The sequence below is a fragment of the Leucoraja erinacea genome, chromosome 5, assembly GCF_028641065.1.
Source record: "Leucoraja erinacea ecotype New England chromosome 5, Leri_hhj_1, whole genome shotgun sequence".
NCBI lineage: Eukaryota > Metazoa > Chordata > Chondrichthyes > Rajiformes > Rajidae > Leucoraja > Leucoraja erinaceus.
Window position 1 is genome coordinate 92,715,900 of NC_073381.1, and position 12,880 is coordinate 92,728,779.

Genomic DNA, 12,880 nt, shown 5'->3' on the forward strand with positions numbered 1-12,880 from the left:
GGCATTGGAACCTATACAGATTGTTAGGAGCCAAGGTGATGGACCGTATGCTACAAAAATCTGACTTGGATGGGTTATCTATGGCTCCTTGAAAAGGAATAATGAAAATGGGAATCAGAAGAACTATCCTACCATTGCTGTTAATCAAATATCTACTGATAAATTAGAAAAACCGGTGATGAGGTCATACAATCATGACTTCAATGAAAGTACCAGCAAGGAATCTGAAGAGATGTCGAATGAAGAGTTGAAGTGCATGGATATTATGAACTGCTCAGTAAAGATTGACGGACACTATTGTCTGAACTTACCTTTCAAACAAGAAAGTGTTAGTTTAACGAATAATCTTAGAGCAATGTATCCAGAATTTGAAACGCAAGTTTGGCGAGAATACTAAATTTCATGAAGTAAGAATCTCTTTGAAGAATAATTGCTACGAGGATAATTGTTTTAGATCCATGTCTACTGAGCAGGAAGCAATTCTACCAGCAGAACATCTGACTTCTCTTTGCAATAAGGGAGGATTCACACTTTCTAAGTGGAACAGCGACAATTATGAAAGCATTCACTAGATGATAGAGCCAAAGAAACCAATATCTGGACAGAGACAATCTGCCAATGGAAAGAGCATTGGGAGTTACTAATGTTGTCCAACTGAAATACGTTAACACAAAATAAAATCTTGCGGATGAAGTTTCCAGAGAACTGACAGCGAACCGCTCCTTCAGCGATAAGAGATGGATCAATGAACTAGAGTGTTTCTGTACGCCAGACAGAGAATGGCCAAAGCATGAGCTGGGATTTGAAATCTCTGTTAATGATCCGGAAATTAAACCAAACCCAACGGTGAACTTTATTGCTAAAAATCCTGTTAATCTTTTGAAGGATTTTCACACTTCAACATTGCTGTTACAACACATCCATTAGTTGATCGGACATGGAGGAAAACGTTTCATGCTGTCAAAGCTTTGGACTGAACACAAAAATGCTGGAGAAACTCAGCGGGTGCAGCTGCATCTATGGAGCGAAGGAGATAGGCAACGTTTCGGGCCGAAAACCTTCGGCTCGAAACGTTGCCTATCTCCTTCGCTCCATAGATGCTGCTGCACCCGCTGAGTTTCTCCAGCATTTTTGTGCACCTTCGATTTTCCAGCATCTGCAGTTCCTTCTTAAAAGCTTTGGACTGTTATGTTTTGGACTATAAATTGGGTATTATGCTTGATTTAAAGGGTTTGGTGTGCACGGTACGACTTTAAACTAGAACCAGCGTTTTAATAAGATTAATAATCAAGTTATGCTTGCTTCTAGAAGGCGAAAGTGAAGATGGAAGAGTCGATGAAGAATTCTGATTGCGGATATATAGTGCATGCTATTTTTTCCTCGTTACTATAATGATTAGTATTCCCGCCTGTCAAGCGGGAGGCCGGGATTCAATTCCCTAATGAGGAACCATGGGGTTCAATTCCCTGATTTTTTTGCTTTTGATTTATGTTAAACCTTCATGACTACTTTCTTGATGTTTATTAATAATTGCCTTGTTATATACTCAGAAGAATTAGGGGCCGGTATGTGGTGGCCATTTGGCTTGTTTTATGTGTCATTAATTAAGGCGTGTGTCTTTAAATTTTAGACTGCCCGTTATATTGTGGGTGGGGTTTATGATGTATTTTTGGGCGTGTTTAGAGCTAAGTTTCTTGCGCAGAGGCCTAGTTTTTAGTTTAGTATTGGACCAGAATGAAGAAGGTTTACCCTTTGACCATGCGAAGTGTAAAGGTGACACAAGGATTGTTCTAATGTTTAAAGCGATAAGCTGGAAATCGACGAAGAATATAGTAACGAGTCGGAAGAAGTTTGGATGCACCTTATTGTTTTTCATCAACAATAAAGAATTTATCAATCAAAAGGACTGTGTTTGGAAGACTTATGTGTGAAGAAGCTCTGAAGGTCTCAGACGGAGAGCTCGCATGTGTATAAAGTAATTCCCCTTAACCATACAGTCTACTTAGCGGCTAGAGGGAGTAATCTCTTGAACGATATAAAAATCTGCCGTTTCTGACCCTTGCAGGCTGGGTCCTTCTGCTTCTGCAGTTCCTCGTTTCTACAGCAGATGGGAGTGTTGGCCAACTCTCGATTGGTCTTCTGCCAATTGAGCCAAATTGGACCCAAAGGAATTGCTGCCATTACTGAAATAGGGCAACGCTACTCACCACGACTGAAAATGCATAAGGTGTTGCAGAGTGCTTTGTTGTATGTACTGAGACACAGCGACAACTTTGTTTTAACATGCTTTCCGGGCAAACCATACCATACATGAGGACATCAGACAGTGCAAAAGAGAAAATAAACTGCAGATTACAATGTTACAGCTGCAGAAAAAGTGCAGATCAAAGAAAAAGTGCAAGGGCAGGAACGAGGCATGTTGGAAGATTGGTAATTCATCCGCAGCATGTGAGAGGTCCGTTTAAAAGTCTGATAACTCAGGGGAAGAAGCTGGTGATATGTAATGAAAGTGCGCACCACCACACTCAGGAACAGCTTCATCCCCTCTGTTATCAGCCTTCTGAACGGCCCTTCCATAAACTAGGGCACTGCCCGATTTCCCTTTACCCCATTGTGGGCATTGGACTTTGTCTCTGGAACTGGTGCGCTACAATGCCAAGAACTATAGTCTGCACTCTGTATCTTCCCCTTTGCCCAACCTATTGAGTTTGACTACATTGTACTTATGTATGATATCTCCGATCTGATTGGATAGCATCAAAGTAAACCTGCTATTTGATTACACCTCAGCTTATGGTACTTCCATAAGATAGGGTGTAATCTCGATCCTCCAACCTACCCCTTTGCACTTTTTAAATCTGCACTTATTCCGTAACGCTATATTCTGCACTCTGGCATTTTTCTCTTTGCACAACTGTGGTTTGTGTGTACGATGTGATTGTACTCATGCATGGTATGATTTGACTGGATCGCACACAAAGTAAGCTTCTCACTGTACACCATCTGCATGGAGCCATTCCTGAGTCTACTTCGGAGGAGGTTGACGGGTATGGTTCTACACGAGCTGGTCGTGGAGGTGATCCTCTTGGCCGATGACGTGATCCTCATGGTCACCGACCCCATTGACAATCCACATTGCAGAGGATGCCTCCTCCGCCAGGATCTTGATTGGTACGGGTGTCAGTGGTTATGGGGAAAAGGCAGGAGAATGGGGTTAGGAGGGAGAGATGGATCAGCCGTGATTGAATAGCGGAGTAGACTTGTTGGGCCGAACGACCTAATTCTACTCATATCCTTTACGACCTTATGATCAACTGGGAGAAATGTTCCAGACTCTTGGTGGGTCTCTGGCAGGTGGAAGCCGTGCCGGAGGAGATGTGGCCTTTCACGTGGAGCACCACGCTGCCCCTCTACCTGGGTGTCTACCTGAGCCCCACTGCGGAGACCTGGCCGGCCAATTGGCAAGACCTGGAGATGAAAGCCGTGCTTCTACTTGGTCCTGCTGAGATTCTGAAAATTGGTTGCCATCGACAAGGGGGGCCCCTTCCACTGACAGAGGGTGATGGCCCAGTTGTGAGAACGGTCGGCCCTTGTCCTGCCCCACCATGTGTCGGGGAGGCTCGAACGTGCGGAGTACTCGCGGCTGAGCAAACCCCCCCTCAGCCGGAAGTACTCGTCGGACCCAGGCCCCGGAACCCTTCCCGGGAGCCGGTCCCACACAACCCGAGCCGCCTTTCCTCGACACCCTTCATCTCCCTCCGAGAACCCTGCATTTCCTCGCGCTGGTCCACCGTCCAGACACTAAGTGGCTGTCGGTGTTGCCTTTTGGTCATGAGAGGGTCCCTCTATGCAGGGATTCTCCCCCTCTACATCAGGGACCTGGGGTGGAGGGTATTGCCCTGAGGATTCCCCTGCAACTTGTGTCTCTTGAGGCAGACAGAAACCAGGAGGTCGGGGACAGAAGGCTGAGGTGATATCCGGGAAGACGACAGGACGGAATGGTCAGGGGCAGGCAGGTTCGAATCCGTGTAGGCAGTCAGGAAATCGCTGGAGAGTCTTGCATGAATGCTGAGAACAATCTGGCACTGTGTGAACGGTGAGGAGAGTCTATATACCGGGTTAAAAGGTGATCAGAGGCAACTGAGTGCAACAGGTGAGGAGAGTTAGGCTGATGAGAGGGGAGTGGCAGGCAGGCAGGTGAGGAGAAGGAGGGACCGGTGGAAAAGTACTGGGAGGTGAAGTGGATGAGAATGAGGAGAGGGCAGACTGTGACAGTTATTTAATATTCAGCATTTAAAATATGGTAACTTTTGTACTTGGTGGTGGGTGTGTAGGTATTGTTTATTAGTAAGTATTGTAAATAATTGAATACATTTATTTTTCATTAAGTAAGTAAGTTTATTGGCCAAGTATTCACATACAAGGAATTTGACTTGGTGCTCTGCCCACACGTAACAACAGGACATACAATGACAGTTACGAATTAAAAAAACAGTGATATGCTACTGTTACGGAGCTGGAAGAAATTGTACAAATTTGTTTTGAAAAATATCTTTTGGAACATCGGAGGTGGTCCAGGGATTTTCTTTGGGAAGTTTTCTGCCTGTTTGGGCCGCTTGCAGTGTTATTTTCAAATTGTGTATCCTTCAATTACAGTGGCTGCAGGCCTGGTGTCGGATTGAAAAGGGGAAAATCAACGCTTCTGGACCTTGCACCCATTTTCAGGTACACCCACCTCATCCCTTCCCACTGCTTACTGCCCCGTTATCACTGTCCAGTCCAGTCCGGTCCAGCTCGTGTGGTCTGGGAGGATTTTCTACCATCTCGACATTCGGAGACGGCCTTGGGCCTTCTGGAGCTGATGGAACCTCCATGATGGCGACGAGAGCTGGCGGCTGAGATGGAGGCTTCCAGCAAGGAAGTCCCTTTCGTCGCTGTCCGAGCAGCAAACTGGGATCTCAGCAACAGTCTGCAGCTCGGCGTGGAACCCCCCCGGAGAGTCGAGATAGCCGGACTGAAGAGGTGTTGGCAAAGCCGATGTGGGAGCCGCCATTGATGGTGGACATTGTTTTTTTTAATCGAATTGAATCCTTTATTTGTCATTGTTTTTTTTAATCGCATTGAATTGAATCCTTTATTTATTTATAGGCAACATCGCTCGTCTCCCTCCCTCAAACTGTTCCTCGTTTTATGTGTGTGAACATTGGATATCTAGATGGATATCTACCTAGATAGATAGCTCGGGAGCTAGAGCTAAATAGCTATATAGTGGCTAGATAGCCACATAGCTAGATATCTGGATATTGGGACTCTTAGTCTGAAGAACTGTGTGCAGGATAGTGTTTGTGTGCAGGGGTCGGTATGGACTCGTTGGGCCTGTTTCCGCGCTGTATCTCTCAACTAAGCTAAACAGATAATCTATGGAAAGAAAATAGAGCATCTTTGTTGGTTCATTGTGACTTGACGGGGCTTTCAAATCTCGCACGAGAAACCTTCACGGCACGGTGGCGCAGCGGTACAGTGGCTGCCTCACAGCGCCAGAGACCCGGGTTCTTTCATGATGACCAGTGCTGTCTGTACGGAGTTTATACGTTCTCCCCGTGACCTGCATTGGTTTTCTCCGAGATCTTCCGTTTCCTCCCGCTCTCCAAAGACGGACAGGTTGCAGGTTAAGTGGCTTTGTACAAATGTAAATTGTCACTAGTGTGTGTGCGACAGTGTTTGTGTGCGGGGATTGCTGGTCAGTGCGGAATCGGTGGGCCGAAGGGCCTGTTTCCGTGCTATATCTCTAAACTAAGCTAGAGAAGATAATCTATGGAAACAAAGCAGAGCATCTTTATTGGTACATTATGACTTGACGGGGATTTCAAATCCCACACGAGATAACTTCAAGAATGGAGAATGCATTTCTATCAGTCATAGAAACAGAAACATAGAAAATAGATGCAGGAATAGGCCATTCGGCCCTTCGAGCCAGCACTGCCCTTCTACAGTGGCTTGCAAAAGTGTTCATACCCCTTGAACTTTTCCACATTTTGTCACGTTACAACCACAAATGTAAATGTATTTTATTGGGATTTTATGTGATAGACCAACACAAAGTGGCGCATAATTGTGAAGTGGAAGGAAAATGATACGTGGTTTTCAATTTTTTTTACAAATAAAAAACTGAAAAGTGTGGCGTGCAAAAGTATTCAGCCCCCTTTACTCTGATACCCCTAAATAAAATCCAGTGCAACCAATTGCCTTCAGAAGTCACCTAATTAGTAAATAGAGTCCACTTGTGTGTAATCTAATCTCAGTATAAATACAGCTGTTCTGTTCTCAGAGGGTTTGTTAGAGAACATTAGTGAACAAACAGCAACAGCACCAAGGAACACACCAGACAGGTCAGGGATAAAGTTGTGGAGAAGTTTAAAGCAGGGTTAGGTTATAAAAAAATATCCCAAGCTTTGAACATCTCACGGAGCACTGTTCAATCCATCATCCGAAAATGGAAAGAGTACGGCACAACTGCAAACCTACCAAGACATGGCCGTCCACCTAAACTGACAGGCCGGGCAAGGAGAGCATTGATCAGAGAAGCAGCCAAGAGGCCCATGGTAACTCTGGAGGAGCTGCAGAGATCCACAGCTCAGGTGGAAGAATCTGTCCACAGGACAACTATTAGTCGTGCACTCCACAAATCGGGCCTTTATGGAAGAGTGGCAAGAAGAAAGCCATTGTTGAAAAAAAGCCATAAGAAGTCCCGTTTGCAGTTTGTCACAAGCCATGTGGGGGACACAGCAAACATGTGGAGGAAGGTGCTCTGGTCAGATGAGACCAAAATTGAAGTTTTTGACCTAAATGCAAAACGCTATGTGTGGCGGAAAACTAACACTGCACATCACCCTGAACACACCATCCCCACTGTGAAATATGGTGGTGGCAGCTTCATGCTGTGGAGATGCTTTTCTTCAGCAGGGACAGGGAAGCTGGTCAGAGTTGATGGGAAGATGGATGGAGCCAAACACAGGGCAATCTTGGAAGAAAACCTGTTAGAGTCTGCAAAAGACTTGAGACTGGGGCGGTTCACCTTCCAGCAGGACCCTAAACATACAACCAGAGCTACAATGGAATGGTTTAGATCAAAGCATATTCATGTGTTAGAATGGCCCAGTCAAAGTCCAGACCTAAATCCAATTGAGAATCTCTGGCAAGACATGAAAATTGCTGTTCACAGACGTTCTCTATCCAATCTGCCTAGTACCATAAGAACTATTAGCTCATTTCATCTATTTAAAAATACACTTTTACCCTTCCTTATAAAACCATGTACCTGTTTCTAGTATTATAGTCTTCGAGCTCCTTTATCTAGCTTGCTCTGTGTGTGATCATTTGGCATAACTATTGTATATGCATGGCCATTACATTTATGTATTATTGTATTGCATAGTGTAACAAGGTCTTGTATTGTATTATGTCACAATATCATGAAATAATATATCATGTAATAATGTTGATAGTATGTATTAACGTACGATGTATGATAGGTGGTATATGGTATTATGCATTAACATTATGCTGTAACACATAACTATTGTTATTATTGGATATGTAAAGCCAATTAACAATTGTTATAAACTATAACAAGTGGGGATGGAGGGGTGTTGGGATTGGTGTGTGGGTAGGTGGGTCAATGAGAGCCTCTATGTATGTTATGTCTTGTGCTGTATGTTCTATGTTGGACCCCCTCGAAAACGAGATGACTGTCCATCTCAAGGGGTTATCCATGAATAAACTTGTTTCAATCTGACTGAGCTTGAGCTATTTTGCAAAGAAGAATGGGCAAAAATTTCAGTCTCTAGATGTGCAAAGCTGGTAGAGACATACCTCAAAAGACTTGCAGCTGTAATTGCAGCGAAAGGTGGTTCTACAAAGTATTGACTCAGGGGGGCTGAATACTTTTGCACGCCACATTTTTCAGTTTTTTATTTGTAAAAAGATTTGAAAACCATATATCATTTTCCTTCCACTTTACAATTATGCACCACTTTGTGTTGGTCTATCACATAAAATCCCAATAAAATACATTTACGTTTGTGGTTGTAACGTGACAAAATGTGGAAAAGTTCAAGGGGTATGAAAACATTTGCAAGCCACTGTATCTCTATCTCTCTCTATCTCACTAAAAGTCTGATCTTGACCGCTTTTGGCCCACTGTGCTGCGATTTCCGATAGAACGGCGCCACCTACGGCCGTCATATTTGGCCACCTCGCTCAGAGCCCCCCTCTGCCTACCGCGACCGGAGAGTTTTTCCCATCAATGAAAAATCAGAGAAATTAATGTTTTAAAAAAAATTCCCCATTCTCTCTGCTGCCCCTGCTGGCGGCAGGGGGAGGGACTATAAAATCCGGAAGTGTAAAAATAATATATTCGATGCAGAAGCAAGAGGGGTGAGACGCAAGAACTCTACACTTGTTCCATCTGGGGGTAGGAAGAGTGAGAGCAGATCTACAGAACACAAGAGGCATGGGTGAAGGATCCCTCGATGACTGCTGGGGAAAACCAATGTCACTAAACAGGAGTGGATAACCTTTGCATGGGGAAACGGATACATTTGGAGTAGGGGATACAAGTAGCAGGGTGGACAGATTAGCCCAGATAATTAAGTCAGTGTGTCTATAATAAATGTCTGTCTGTAGTCTGTCCCTTATGATGAAGCAGAGGTGCCAGATAGTCTACTGTAAGTAAATTTGAGGGTGGGGTGGAAGTTGGTGATAAAGCTGTTTGAAATCAGTTGGTGCAATAGGCAGCATCCAACAATGCAATCGGATTTAGCGAGGAGAGGTGGAATGGGTGACTGTGTACATTCGGAACACGGACTGTTCAACATAACCGACACAAGGCTGCGTGTGTCCATGGCTACATATTTCACTTGAAGAACGAGAGTAGTCGAGAAGTTGTTGAGAGCAATGAAATGATCTGCCTAGCAGAGTAATATTAGAGCGGGACTGATTGGGTCTCTATAAAGATGAACTGGTGGGCTCCAAGACTTTTCTGGTGGGGAACTGGGGTGTAAGGGACTGCATATCCATACTAAAGAAGTGGCAAGGGCTGGGGGGGGGGGGGGGGGGGGGGGGGGGGCTGGGGGCTGGGGGGGGGGACTAGCTAGGAATTGAGAGTTATTGAAGTGTGAGGTATCCTGGATGTAGGTCAGAAGGAACTGGACAAGGTGTTGAGATAGAATTGAGATGTTTGGCAATCTGTTTTCGGGCAGAAACAATTGGTCTGCCAGGGCAGTCCTGTTAACACTTGTCTGTCATATTGTACTCTAACTCACAAATATGACTTCATAAAGAGAACGCCCAACCAGCTTAATGTCTTTGCAGATTCAAAAAAGCCCAAGAAGTCGGCAGAACCTTCAAATAAAGAGAGCAGAATAAAAGTAAATGATTTTTATTTAATTTTTCCTTTGACATTGGAACTCAAATGTTGTTCAAGGTGAGCTTGGGCCTTGCCTTCAGGCTCTGCTACTTGCTGATCTTGTTTCCACATTTAGAGTATTGTGAGGTTTGATGCTCTAGAGATGCCATCGCCCCCCTCCTCCTGCACAAAGATGTCACTAATCTTGTGCCCTTCCAGACTGCGTGTGTTTCAGTGTAGAAATCAAATGGTGTCAATGTAAAAATTACAGTGTCTTCCACATCAATAATTTATCCACTTGAATCCCATTAATATCTACCTGGCAGGGAACAATGGGATAGCTCATGATGGGATGGATGTCAAAATTTCCATTGAATGGTAGGCCAGTTTTGTGTGGCTGAACACCTACGCATTTTGTGTTCATTGTTGCTTGTACATTTGTGGCTTGTTTTTGGAGTGTCAGATTAGTTTAAAATCTCATTGCTTGGAAGGCTTTGCTAAAGTAAATAGTTCCCCTGATTATAGGCATTGGGGAAAGGCAAGTCAGCAGGTGCCAAGGAATTGTCCGAGAAGTCACCTGATAAACTGACAAAAACTGAAGGAAAGAAAGAAGTGAATAAAAAACTTGGACGGCCTTTGGGAACTGGGAAAATGGGCAAGGCTGTGAAAAAGAGGGATGGACCTCCAGAAACATTGCCAAATGAGGCTTTGGAAGGGCCATCTGCTGACCCTGTGAAGAAAGGCCCAAAGAGCCATGGACGAAAGCAAGAATCGAGCAAGGCACAGAGACCGGATCCAGAAGCGCTTCAACCAACTGCCAGTACTGGGTCAAGGAGAGGCTGATGGACAAAATCACCACAGGGTGCACTCTGCCTGCTGGACAGGGAGCAATACCCCAAACAAATCAATATCAACTTGAAATTTTATGTATTTTGTACATTTCTTCAATAAAGGTCTAACCAGATGTCTTCTGAATCCCCTTTTTTCCCGTGCTGGATCTCCAAAACTAAAAATGTCTAAACACAGAGACTGAGAAAGCCAGTGTTCATAAACATTTAATAAAAACTAAAGGCAGGGCCGGCCTTAGGCCGATTGGACCGATTTTTCCAGATTGGGCCCTGCGTTAATTTTCCATATTTCATATGGAAATACAAATCAGATTCAACTTTAATTGTCATTGTCAGTGTACAGTACAGAGACAACGAAATGCAGTTAGCATCTCCCTAGAAGAGCAACATAGAATATGATTTCAATAAATAAATCTATTTACATGTATACAGACATAGTGTTTTTCCTGTGGGAGGAGTGTCCCGGGGGGTGGGGTGGTGATTGGCAGTCACTGAGGTACATTGTTGAGTAGAGTGACAGCCGCAGGGAAGAAGCTGTTCCTCGACCTGCTGGTCCAGCAACGGAGACCTGTAGCGCCTCCCGGATGGTAGGAGGGTAAACAGTCCATGGTTGGGGTGAGAGCAATCCTTGGCGATGCTGAGCGCCCTCCGCAGACAACGCTTGCTTTGGACAGACTCAATGGAGGGGAGTGAGGAACCGGTGATGCGTTGGGCAATTTTCACCACCCTCTGCAGTGCTTTCCGGTCGGAGACAGAGCAGTTGCCATACCATACTGTGATACAGTTGGTAAGGATGCTCTCGATTGTGCAGCGGTAGAATTTCACCAGGATCTGAGGAGACAGATGGACCTTCTTCAGTCTCCTCAGGAAGAAGAGACGCTGGTGAGCCTTCTTGATCAGAGTTGAGGTATTGTGGGTCTAAGAGAGATGTTGACCCCCAGGAACCTGAAGCTGGAAACACGTTCCACCTCCGTCCCGTTGATGTGGATGGGGGTGTGCGTGCCGCCCCTAGACTTCCTGAAGTCTACAATGAGCTCCTTGGTCTTCTTGGAGTTAAGGGCCAGTTTGTTGTCAGAGCACCATGCTGCTAGGCGCTGGACCTCCTCCCTATAGGCCGACTCATCGTTGTTGCTGATGAGGCCAATCACCGTTGTATCATCTGCATACTTGATGATGGTGTTAGTACCATGTACAGGTGTGCAGTCGTAGGTGAAGAGGGAGTAGAGGAGGGGGCTCAGCACACAGCCCTGTGGAACGCCGGTGTTCAGGGTGAGGGTTGAAGAGGTGTGCTTGTCTAACCTAACAGACAGAGTTGGTTAGAAAGTCCAGTATCCAGTTACAGAGGGAGGGGTCGATGCCCAGGTTTGGTGATCAGTTTTGATGGTATAATGGTGTTGAATGCTGAGCTGTAATCGATGAACAGCATTCTTACGTAAGTGTCTCTGTTGTCGAGGTGGGAGAGGGCAGAGTGAAGCGCTGTTGAGATGGCATCCTCCGTACTCCGATTCTTGCGGTAGGCAAACTGATAGGGATCCAGTGTGGGGGGTAAGCAGCCTTTGAGGTGTGCCAGGACCAGCCTCTCGAAGCACTTGGTGATGATGGGAGTATGTGCAACTGGGCGGAAGTCGTTGAGGCTTGCCGCAGTGGAGTGTTTTGGCACCGACACGATGGAGGTGGTTTTAAGGCACGTGGGGACAACTGCTTGGGCAAGTGACAGGTTGAAGATGTCAGTCCAGACGTCTGTCAGCTGCGCAGCACGGGCCCTGAGGACGCGCCCGGGGATGCCATCAGGGCCAGCAGCCTTACGTGCATTAGTCCTACTCAGTGCCACGTACACGCCATAGGGGGTGAGTGTGAGGGGTTGGTGATCAGCAGGGAGCACAGCCTTGATGGCTGTCTCTAGATTGTCCTTGTCGAAGCGGCCATAGAAGTGGTTAAGCCCCTCAAGGAAGGAGGCGTCGCTGGATGTGGGGGTGGTGTTGGTGGGTCTAAAGTCCGTGATGGCCTGGATGCCTTGCCATATGCGTCACTTGCCAAATTCGCTTTAAATAAAGATTTAAAAAATAAACATTCGCCATATGGATTTTGTTACAAAATGAACATGGATAATAACCGCTGTGGATAACAAATGATGTGTTAACTGCTACTGTAGCTCTTGTTAACAGCCAGCAGTTAACAAGTAGTTATACAATGGGTCAATCCACATTCCTCCGTAAATGCGTTATATTGTGTCATTCGCTGCCGCCAGTTTATCTTAGACAATAATACCTTTTATGCAATTATCACAATATTTGTTGGATATAAATCAGAGGACTCTGTATGGTACATGCTCGTAAATTAGTAAAACAAATGTTCTTCTTTAAGTACTATTGTTTCTGGGATGGGGTGACTGATAACAAATAACCTACATTCTATATTTTGTCATAATGTGGCTGAAACAATGGCAAATTTTGTGATATTTATTGAGATAGAAAGATACAACTGAGTTTAGGCAAAATATTACCTTGCAACATGCTGTATGTCTGATAGAAATTGTGAAATGGAACTCAGAAATTATGGGAGGATTACATAAAACTACAATTCAAAGGTAATGAATATACAGTGTTATTATTTCCATCATGAACAT